The sequence below is a fragment of the Cynara cardunculus genome, assembly GCF_001531365.2.
Source record: "Cynara cardunculus var. scolymus isolate 2C chromosome LG 10, CcrdV1, whole genome shotgun sequence".
NCBI lineage: Eukaryota > Viridiplantae > Streptophyta > Magnoliopsida > Asterales > Asteraceae > Cynara > Cynara cardunculus.
Genome location: NC_037537.1, coordinates 8,137,884 through 8,148,972, shown reverse-complemented (window position 1 = coordinate 8,148,972; position 11,089 = coordinate 8,137,884).

Below are 11,089 nucleotides of genomic sequence, written 5' to 3'. Positions count from 1 at the left end.
GATAGTTATCTTCTAATTAGCTTACTAGTATAAATAGGTGATTAGGCCTATTGTATTAAATGTCTCTTTTACGTTTTTCTTATTAATAAAGTGAAACCTTTGACGCTCAAGATTGTTCTTTAATGTTCATAATTTATTCTTGAGTGTTCATCACTTTGTTCATCAAAACACTATAATTTGTTATTCTTAACTTGATTATCAGTGTTATTGAGAGATCTGGGATCAACACAGATATGAGAAGAACTAGTATGAGAATAGTTGGAATGAGAACAACAGGTACAATAATGACTGGTATGATTCTTACTGATTATTTGATTTATCTGTTAAAAGGACTAAAAAGAAACTATCTTATAAGAATAGATGGTATGACACTTATAACATTCCTCAAACCCGTACTAACAAAGTAGGACCCATGTCTGTGTAAGTACCAAAATTTACTTAATCCGTTTTGCAGGTGTATCATATGATGTTTTGATGTCTAATATATCCATATGATACACTGATGCAGGGGGAGTGTGTGATTTGTCGGAGTATAGCTTCTGAACACCTAGTTCGGGACCTGGTCTTTAACACAACTTCTGAACAATTTAGTTCAGAATCTGAGCTGACTAAAAGGGAGCTTAATGTTTTATCTGTTAAATTTTTTTTGTTTATCATGATCATATTTCTAGGGGGAACATCACAATGTTAATATGTTTTGAAACTCAAGTATATCATTCTAATCTTACTCTTCATATGCTTAGAATAAGAACAACTTCTAGGTGTATTCAAATATTTTCTAAATGTTCAAACCGCTTCTATGAACTCAAAATGATTTTATTATTCTAGGAAGTGTGATTTTAAACGATTTTTATTTTTATTTTCTTTTGAAACGAGTATCATTTCTGGTCAGGTATTTCTTTGAGATTTTACTTGTGTATTTTCTCTTCATACATATATCCAATACTTGTTTCAGTTATTCTTTATATAGTTATTATCATGTCTCTAAAATGAAAAATCATTTTCGATGATAATACACTCGTTTGTAATCAATGTTATTTTCTGAACTTATCTGAAAAATAATTCTTTGATTGTTTGATACACATTTCTTCATTCTTTAATTTTATAAATATGTAAACTTGTTCTTACAGATCTTCGTTTATTTTTCCCTATTTTTCTGAATAATCTGTTTTTGTGTATCACTCCTGATTAATTGTTCATGTGATTAGTTGCTACATTTTTCTTGATCAATTTTCATTTGATCGAATGTGCATCATTGTAATAATATTTTTGATCAATCATTTGTGATCAAATGAGCTTACATTATTATTTTTAGGATAGACTGAGAGCTTAACAAAAATACCTCTATGTACTGTCAGAACCGACAGCCCAACCCAAGAGGACATCCATATCTAAGTGAGATTAAATGCAAAATGGGTTTGTATGCCGAGCTTAAAATGAAAATGAGAGGGGTAGTTGAAGGGAGCTGAAAGAATTAATGAGAGTTGTGTCCAGGATTAAAAGAATCATGTTCTATCTACTATAATACGGGCAAACCACAAAATTTATTAGTTCTCAATTCTTTGGAGACTAATATTGAAAAAGGCAAAGTCCATGCCAACTCTTGTCATAACCCCACCAGCTACTCATTTATCTCTCAAATGGTAACTGTTTCAATAACACTTGGGAACGCAACTCATAATCTATCGGTTTCTCTTTTGGAGGTAATTGATATTGAAAAAGAAATATATATATATATATATATATATATGTGTGTGTGTGTGTGTGTCCCCCCTTTCGTGTCTTTTTTATCACAAATTGAGTCTGATAAATTTGTTTATCTTTTTTAGCATAACTTGAAGCATTAGTTGCTTTATAATTTCTTCACTGCACAAATTTACAGAATATTTGTTATTCTGTTGTAACATTCATAGATACGTTTCTTAAAGCTATCAATGATTGAATGGAAGTCCTGGTGAGATGAACATCAAAAAGTCTCATATATGAAGTACATTCGTTGTACTGAATATATCAGTTATATTCACATGCCAATCTTTTTATAAAGATTGAAAACAGGTTCATAAGTTGAATCTGGTTCTTTCCCTCACCTTCATAATTTGTAAATATTATATAAGAGAATTTGCAAAGACTTTCTTAATTTTTTATGAATTGAAGACATACTTTAAAGTTCATTCATTTTAGTGTATGATGATAATGCTTCTCATTTCATCATAAGGGGTAGTATTCTTAAAATTGAATGAAGATTTATGCATCATTTTTTGAAGATCAGGGAAGGTCTCAAAGTTTCAAAGGAGTTGATCAATATGTGCTGCTAATTGCTGAAGATTATTATTTCATCATAAAGGGGAGTATTCTTAAAGTTTATGAAGATTTTTGAAGATGTTATTGTTTTGGACTTGAATCCAAAGAGGGAAATTGTTGAAAAAAAATGTTGTATTCAAGTCTCGGTGCTAAAAATGTTTTAATATGTTTAGTATTTGTTTATTTGTTAGCTTCTTGTTTTAGTAGGGTAGTTAACCTTTCCTTTTATAGGCGCTACTATAAATAGCAGCTAGAGTTAGTTTTGTTGGTTGGGCTGTGAGACGTCACTTTGACAAATTCATACATACATTGAGATTGTAATCAAGAACACTGTTCATCAAGATTATCAATACAAGCTTGCCTATTGTTTTGAATATTCAATCTGTTCTTGATCTTTTCTATATGAATTATTGAAATAGACTTGAATCAAGAAATTTCACTTACAAAGTGTAATCTCTTTATTCAGTTTCAACAATCATCATCGAGTCTGTTCAATAATTGTTGAATATGTATTGTAATTCTCAAAGATACAAGTATTCTTTAGGAAAACAAAGCTCATACCACAGAACCTTCAGTGATATCAAAGATAAAGCTGAAGACAGAGACAAGCAAGTTTGTGATCTGATGTGGTTGTCAGTGATAACAAGCTTGCTTACAAAAGTGTGAAATCTACTCAAGATTCAGTGAACACTGAAGAGACCTCAAGGTTATTCTAGTGTTAGCGATCAAATGAATCTTGTTGAATAAGATTAGTTTTTGTCTTGTCCTTCTACACATAAAGGACAAACCCATACCTCTCAAAGAATAGTACATGTATGGAGTCACTCTATTGTCTCCAAGCATGCTTACCTACTTTGTGAAAGACCATTGTTCATATACGGCTAAAAGCCTGCAAATCTAAACAAAGAACAAGCTCACCTCTAGAAGCTTGTCACGTGTTTTGTACCTTCTAATTTGCATTAAATGCAGTAGGTGTAAATAGCTGAGAAGATATCTCTTATCAGTTGAACTCCCCCTCTAACTCTCTACTCTAAGAGAAAGACATCCACTCTAACTAGTGAAGAACACAAGACTTCTTAACCTTTTCTTTTGGCAAGTCTTTTCTTTCTTGCTTTCTATAACTTGTGTGTTTCTTTTATTGTTTAGATAAGTTATCTGTCTTATCTTTTCCACAAACAATCTGTAAAATTCTGTTTTGATTAAAGAGTTTTTAAAAGTAAAAACTGCTTTGTTTGTATTCATCTTCTCTTCTACAAAATGTTACCTATAAACTCTTGTAGATCTGGTTGGAACCAACAAGATGGACTCTTCATTAGTGGATGATCATCAGGTCAAGTATCTCTCGTTCTCCATAGCCTCTCTGGATTGTCTTCATCAGATCTCTGATCTTCAACGCTTAGAATTTTATTTCCCAGCTGTGGATCTTCATCGAGTCTCCATTCTTCAAAACTTAGAACATTTTTCAGTGCTTTTACATATGAGAATGGTGTCTAACAATCTCCCCCTAATTAATGCAAAATGAAAATAACTATCTATGAAATGAAAAGAAATAGCTATCTATGAACAATGAGCTAAAACTTAATGAAACATCCTTAGTGTCAAAAGTGTTCATTATTGAAGGATGATTTCATACAATACTTGGAAAAAGTAAAAGAAAAGTTTACATTTTATTTGGGTCTCCATTAAATATTCTCCAGAAGTGCATCATCAGATTTTGAAAGTTGATAACTATGGATACCCCATGAAACAGCTCAAGTCCTTCTTTCTTCGATACATGCCTTTTGCCCAACCTCTTGTGCATAACCTTCTGAAACCATTCAAGTGTTTCTATTGAGTACTTGAAGTCCTTAGTCAACCGAAAGAACTTCTTGTGACAATATTCATTCTTGTAAACCAGTCCTAGCTCTGGTTGGGTTATAACAAAGCTAGAATGCATTTCCTCGAGTCCTTTAAAATTTTAATTTGGAGTCGTGCAGGATAGTATGTCGGTGTCGAGTTCAAGAGCAATTTGAAAGTCATTCTTTGCTTTGAACTTTACAAAAGTCCCCATTACCTCCACAATCGTTCTCCGAACAATCATGAACTGAATCCTTGGTCCACCCATTGGCCGGCGTGAACACAAAACTCAATTAGATCTTATATATTGAGGTCGATGAGATCATTGTCGTTGAAGACGTTGATCCTACCATATGCCCGCTCAACAGTGTTTAAATGATGTATTTGATGGCTTTGTTGGTGAACGTTCTATGCTTTATGTCAAGGACAATCTTAATACATTCGTTCAAGAATACGACTTGAGGAGCTTGGCTATGTTGTCTAACAAATATGTGCCTAATAAAATCCATCGATTATGGGTATAGGTTCGGAGGATTTATCACTATATGCTCATCACGGTCATTGTAGAGGTACTGATGTTTTCCATCAATATAGGTTCCCTCGGTGGAACTTCTTGATGTGTCCTTAGCATCTCCATCTGAGCGATGACCTGTTGGACTCGGTCAATGGAAGGAGGCTACCTGTAGGAGGAAGGGATATCTGCAAGCAGTGCCTGTACCTATGGTTAGATGGTGGGTGGTTCTAGTTGAGTAGTTGGTATGGGTTCAGGTTGAATGGTGGGTTCAGAATGTGTGGTGGTCTATGGCTGTATGGTGGATGAGGGTTCTGGTTGGTTCTGGTTCTTGTTATAATTCTGGTTGAGGAGGTAGGCTAGGGGATGGAGTGAATGGAGGTTGGGATTATGGTTGATTGTGAGGCTTTGGTTGAGAGGGTGGACTAAGAGTTGGAAAGGAGATGGATGGTGTAAATGGAGGTTGGGTTTCTGGTGGGGATGATGAGCTTATAGGGATAGGTGTGGCTTCATGGCTTGATGGGGTAGGTTTATTGGATGATGGGTCAGAGAGTGGTAGAGGTACTTCAGATAGAGGCACGCCCTTGCAACGGGTGTGACTGTGCCTGCAGAGGGGTCTAATGTAAATGGTGCAAAAATTATAGAAAGAAAAAGTAAAGTATTTACAGTTTGTACATCATCAGAGAGCAAGGTCTCTAGTTCCCTTTCCTCTATCCTTGGTTCTACTTTTGTTGGCAAAGGGAGGGGCTTGAAATGAAGATGGATGTTGTGTGGGTGTTGTTGTGGATGGTGTGGTGGTTGGTGGTGTAGCGCTTGGAATCTCTCCTTCATAAGGACTAAGACACTGGTCATCGGGGTCTTCATCATCATGCCTTTGTTTCTTTGAGCACTCCTTAGCAGCGTATTAGGTAGATGACTTCTTCTTTCTCTTTAATGAGGAGGAATAAAACTTCATTGCCATTTTTCGTCTATCCTCCTCCATCTTCTATAACAGTTCCTCAGTCAGGGCCTGCTACTAGGAGAGCTTCGATTGAACGATGGAAACAGGCTCATTGGCTTTCTTGATGAACTTGGCATTGATCTCGTTGAACTTGGAGATCATGAACTCCTTAAAGTTTTGGAGATCTTCCTTTGAGACAAGGGGCGAGGTAGAGGCAGCAACAGTAAGTGTGGATGAGGCGATGGAGAAGATGAGCTCCCTCATCTCTGCAGTAAAGGATGAGAAGTCTTTACTGGTGGTGGATGATGTTGCAGGGGCAGGAGCGAGGATGGGTGATGAAATAAGGCTTTGGACTTCTTCTAAGAGGGTGGCGATGGAGGCATCGGTGGCTGATATCTGGAATAAGAGGGTTTCAAACCTGGTGACCATGAGATGGTTGGTGGAGTTGTTGTGTTGGGTCACCAAGGTCTGAAGTTGATGGAGGCGGGGGTGTTGTCTCTAGATTGGTTTTCCAGAGAGGTGATAGATTGTTGAATCTTGATTATTTGGGGGTGGGGATGGATTCAGCAACCCTTAAGAGTGTGAGTTTAAGGTTTTCCATGGACCACTGAGTAGCACCGATAGAGGGTTGAGACTTGGCCTTTGTGACGTACTCAACAAGGGGGTAACACCCAAAGCAATGGATGCCATGGGTTGAGCCTTTTTTCTTGAGGCGCCTCCATGGATAACTGTGTTGATGTTGGGAAAAAGGGGACTTCCATCTGGTCCTTGATAGCCCTTTAAACACGATAAACTATCTCAAGATATTCTGATAGTATTATCCTTGTCATATGATTAAAAATCAGATGATGGGAAATACATATGTTTCCTGGTTGATAAACCAAGTATCAATAGGGGAGGTGCACAAAAAGAGGATCGTTCTGAACGATATTGGGATGTTCAAAGTCAAAAGCAACGAATGCTTCTGAGTGTGTGGAGAGTATCGGGCCCTGAGGAGAAGGGGCCCTTATTTCTTCAGCACCTCTCTATTGGGAGAGGGGTGATGGAAAATGGGGTTCCTCGGTTGTTCTTGGTCCAGAGACCCAAAGAATGGCCTCTGGATAGATGGAAAGGGATGAGATCGGAATGGACGGTCCTTGTTCAATATCCCTCTGGACTTGGTCACCAAGGATAGTGGATGTGGTGGCCGAAGGGTTTGGAGGTAGGGAATCATGTCTGAACTTGGAGCGTTATTCAATATGGATGTGCTTACAACACTTCTCTCTCAAGCTATAGGGAGGTGGGGGGACTCTCAGATTCTTCTTCTTCACTATCGGATCCTCACCTCTCGACCCCTAACTTGTTTAGGGTATTGGCTCTATATGCTTTAGGGTAGTTGGTCTCGGTTGTTGGACCAACGTAGAGCGGAGGTATGCCCTAAAGGTTTCAGAGGTTTGGGGGATAGTTTGGAGCATGATGCTAGACAAGGGTCTCTCAGCAGGGTAGCCATCTCTGGATATTGTGGGCCGATGGCCTGTCACGATGAAGAGAGAAATGTATGGTCCATCGATGGGCAAATCATATTCCTTCATTGCGTCCTTGATGAAGAGGGCGAGGAAGTGGGGAAACATCACTGATGAAACTGGTATCCCGGCTACTATGAGTTTGTTCTTCTTGATCACAATCGAGTGTATCTCATTGTAGATGAGCAGTGCATAGTCAAAGTTTAAGTTGAAGAACAGACCATACATGATGGCCATGATGTTGATGTTCCTTTGATCCATGCTGGCTAGTTTGTAGGTGAGAGCATGGTTCAGAATGCTAAAGAATACTTTCCACATTGGTGGAAGGTATTGGCTTTTGAAATCTAAGGTATTACGAATTTCCCTATTGTAGCCCAACAGCCTTATGAAGCTGCTATTCATGGTACTAAGAGATTTGGAGCTTATTGCATGTCAGGATGAACATGACCTCTGAAAATTTTGTACCTTGAGATCGTGAAGGTGCAGACCATGTCATTTGGGGCATCTATGTCGCCCAAAATGCCATGGTTGGAGGGGTAGTAGTTGTAGGTGTGCCAGTATTGTTGGATGTATCTGACAAGGACCTCATTGTTAGACAGGGTAAGTGTAGGCTGTAGGATGCAGTTTTGGAGGAACTCCACCATTATCACTAAATGGTCCTCAAACAGTTGGGGGCGGAGGTTGATTTGGTGGTTGTTTGGCTTGATAGGGAGGAACACGATGGCACGGCTGTCGGGACCAGTCAACTGCATTTGACTGTCGTTCAGGTTTGACTCATGGGAAGCTGAGGAGGAGGCATTGTTGTTTGTTGAAGGTGAGAGCATAAAAATTTGTAGGTAGCGTAAAGGTTTAATAGTGGGGTTAGGGGTGTTTTTATAGTGAGGAGGTGAAAGATTATATGAGAGGTGAAAAGGTGAAGTGACGTAGTGTTGGTGATCATGAGCCATAAAAACGGCTCATGATATGAAGGTTGTCATGATGGGAGGGACACGTTGCACGTTGGGGTTGAATCATGGGAATATGGGGGTGATATATTGGGAAGGATATGGTCACAAGTGGTGACCAATTTAGGTGACCCACATGCAAAAAGGAAAGCCCATGATTTATAAAATCAATAAAAAAGATCAAAATCATAAATAATTGTTAGATTAAGCTAATTACGAAGTTTTGGTTTTCTAGATATCCATGTTGTATAGTCTTTAGTCACAGAAGCTGCAATTTTGCTCAATCTTTAATTGAAATCTATAGCCATGGGTTGGAATCAAAATCAATTCCAACCAAATGATAAAAAAGTACAGTTATGAAAAACCATGGTTGGAATCTATGGAAGTCAATCAAATGGTAAAATTTATAGTTATAAAATATTTTTCTATATGTGTACAAAAGTATGAAATATGCCATTCAAATGTATAGTCATGGTTGAAATCAAAACCGTTTTCATCCATACATGAGATTATATTAATGAAAAACCATGGTTGAAGTCAAAGTCAACCAGATGGCAAAACCAATTAGTAATTATTATCTTTATCTTTAATCTTTACATATATTAGAGTAAAACTTACAAGAAATGAGGTGACATCATAAGGAGCAAGTATTCTTCATTTCTTGAATTGTGGTCGAGTGCTGTATATCCCACATTGATGGATATATGAAAAATTTACAATCAATGGTGAGTATATGAAGGGAGGTTAGATGTCTTTGTGGCAACTCATGGTGTTTGCTCCTCTTGACTGATTCTCTAAACTCACATAGCTGGCTCATTTTGACCGACCCTCTGAGTTGGGTTGACTCATTTTGGCCAACCCTCTTTTAGCAAAAAAATGTTAACCATACAAAATGAAAAATAAAAAAAAAATCTATATTAGATTTAAGTATTTTATCTTGAAGTACGGTGTGATTTTGGTTATATTTTGCCAACCTCATTTTACAATTTCTTTTTGTTAAATCAACATATGAAATGATATTATGAGATTTAAGTATTATCTTACAGTTATGAGAAGATGTACAATATACATGGTATATTAAAAGAGTATGTATTTCTTTGAAAAATTAGTTGGCTAGAATATTATTTTTGAGTGACCCTCCTTTTGTAAAAAGAATGTATATATATATATATATATATATATATACACACACACACAAATTGTTTAATTAAATACAAAAATGACATAATGTTGACAAATATCAGTAGTGAAAACTATAGTTTATAACGTATTTTTTTGAGAGATCCTTCTATATAAATATCTATATTTATATATGTGTATATAAAAAATGAAGATTGTAGGCATGAAGTAGTATTATGTTATTTAAGTATTAAAAATATTCAACTGTGGTGTTGTTTTCGTTGTTTATATTGATGGGGAAAATGATAGATTGAAGGTCATTATACATATAAAAGAAAAATAGTAGTTGTGTGAAACATATTATGATATTTGAAATTGAGGTATTGTTTATGTTACCTCACCTTAAGAATCACATAGGAGAATGATTACAAATATATGAAAGGAGAAGTTATGCATTTTAAAAATTAAGATGGTTACTTGGCTAAAATATGCATTCGATTCATATCTTGCGGAAAAATCGATATAAAAATAAAATTTAATTGAATATTTATGAATAAAAAGGAAAGGAAGATGATAGAGGTTTTAATTATATAATAAAATTTGAGTACTTAAATTTTTTGGAATTATAATATTATTTTACTTATCTAATTTTATCCATTTACTTTAAATCTATATGTATATATTAAAAGAAGAACCATGAGTGTTTGAGGTGGCATCATGAGAATAGTGTATTGAGGCGTTGGTGAATTGTGGTTGAGTTTGAAATATCCCACATTGATAAAGAGTTGAAAGATTTGAAGAAAATGAAGTGTATAAGAAATGTAGATTGGATGTCTTTTGTGTCAAATAATGGGGTTTGCCTCATAGGGTTGTCTTTCTTTGGATGACCCTCTTTGAAATCTATAACCATGGTTGAAAACCAAACAAACCAAATGGTAGAAATTATAGTGTAAAATTAATTATATATATATATATGTATATATAAGTAACACCTTGGGATGATGAGGTGTAAAAAGATAATCTACATATATATATATATATATATATATATATATATATATATATATATATATATAAAAGGGCCTAATCAAATGAGAACTGATTAGTTTGTGGTAATTGTGAGATCCAATCTCAACCACAAATCAACGGATAAATTAGGAAGTTAATAATTATGGTAGTTTGAGTTAAATTTATAATTAGAGGGCATATTAGGTATTTTTTTTAAAAACTTCTCTCTCCTCTCTCCTTTCTCATCTCTCCGACCTCCAATCTCCGGCCTTCGGTGAACATTAATCCGACAAGTATCACAGTATATCACAATGGGTATCACATTGTGTATCTTTGTTTTTAAGGTTTGAGTTGGTATCATATTTGGTATCACAATGGTATCATATATATTAAAAGAAGAACCATGAATGTTTGAGATGACATCATGAGAATAGTGGTTTGAGGTGTTGGTGAATTGTGGTTGAGTTTGAGATATCTCACATTGGTAAAGAGTTGAAAGATTTAAAAAAAATGAAGTGTATACGAAATGTGGATTGGATGCTTTTGTGTCAAATAACGAGGTTTGTCTCATAGGGTTGTCTTTCTTTGGATGACTCTATTTGAAATCTATAATCATGATTGGGATGAAAACCAACCAAATGGAAAGAAAAAAAAAACTATCTTTATATATATATATATATATATATATATATATATATATATATATAGGAGCATATTCAAGGGAGAACTGAGTTGTTTGTGGTAACTGTGAGAACCAATATTAATCACAAATCAATAGATAAATTATAAAATTTATAAATTTGGTAATTTTAAATTAAAATCTTAATGCAAAGATATTTTTGGTATTTTAAAACTCTCCTCTCTCCTCTCTTCTCTCTCCGGCCACCGTCCTCCGGTGATACCACTATGATACCACTGTGATACCTAA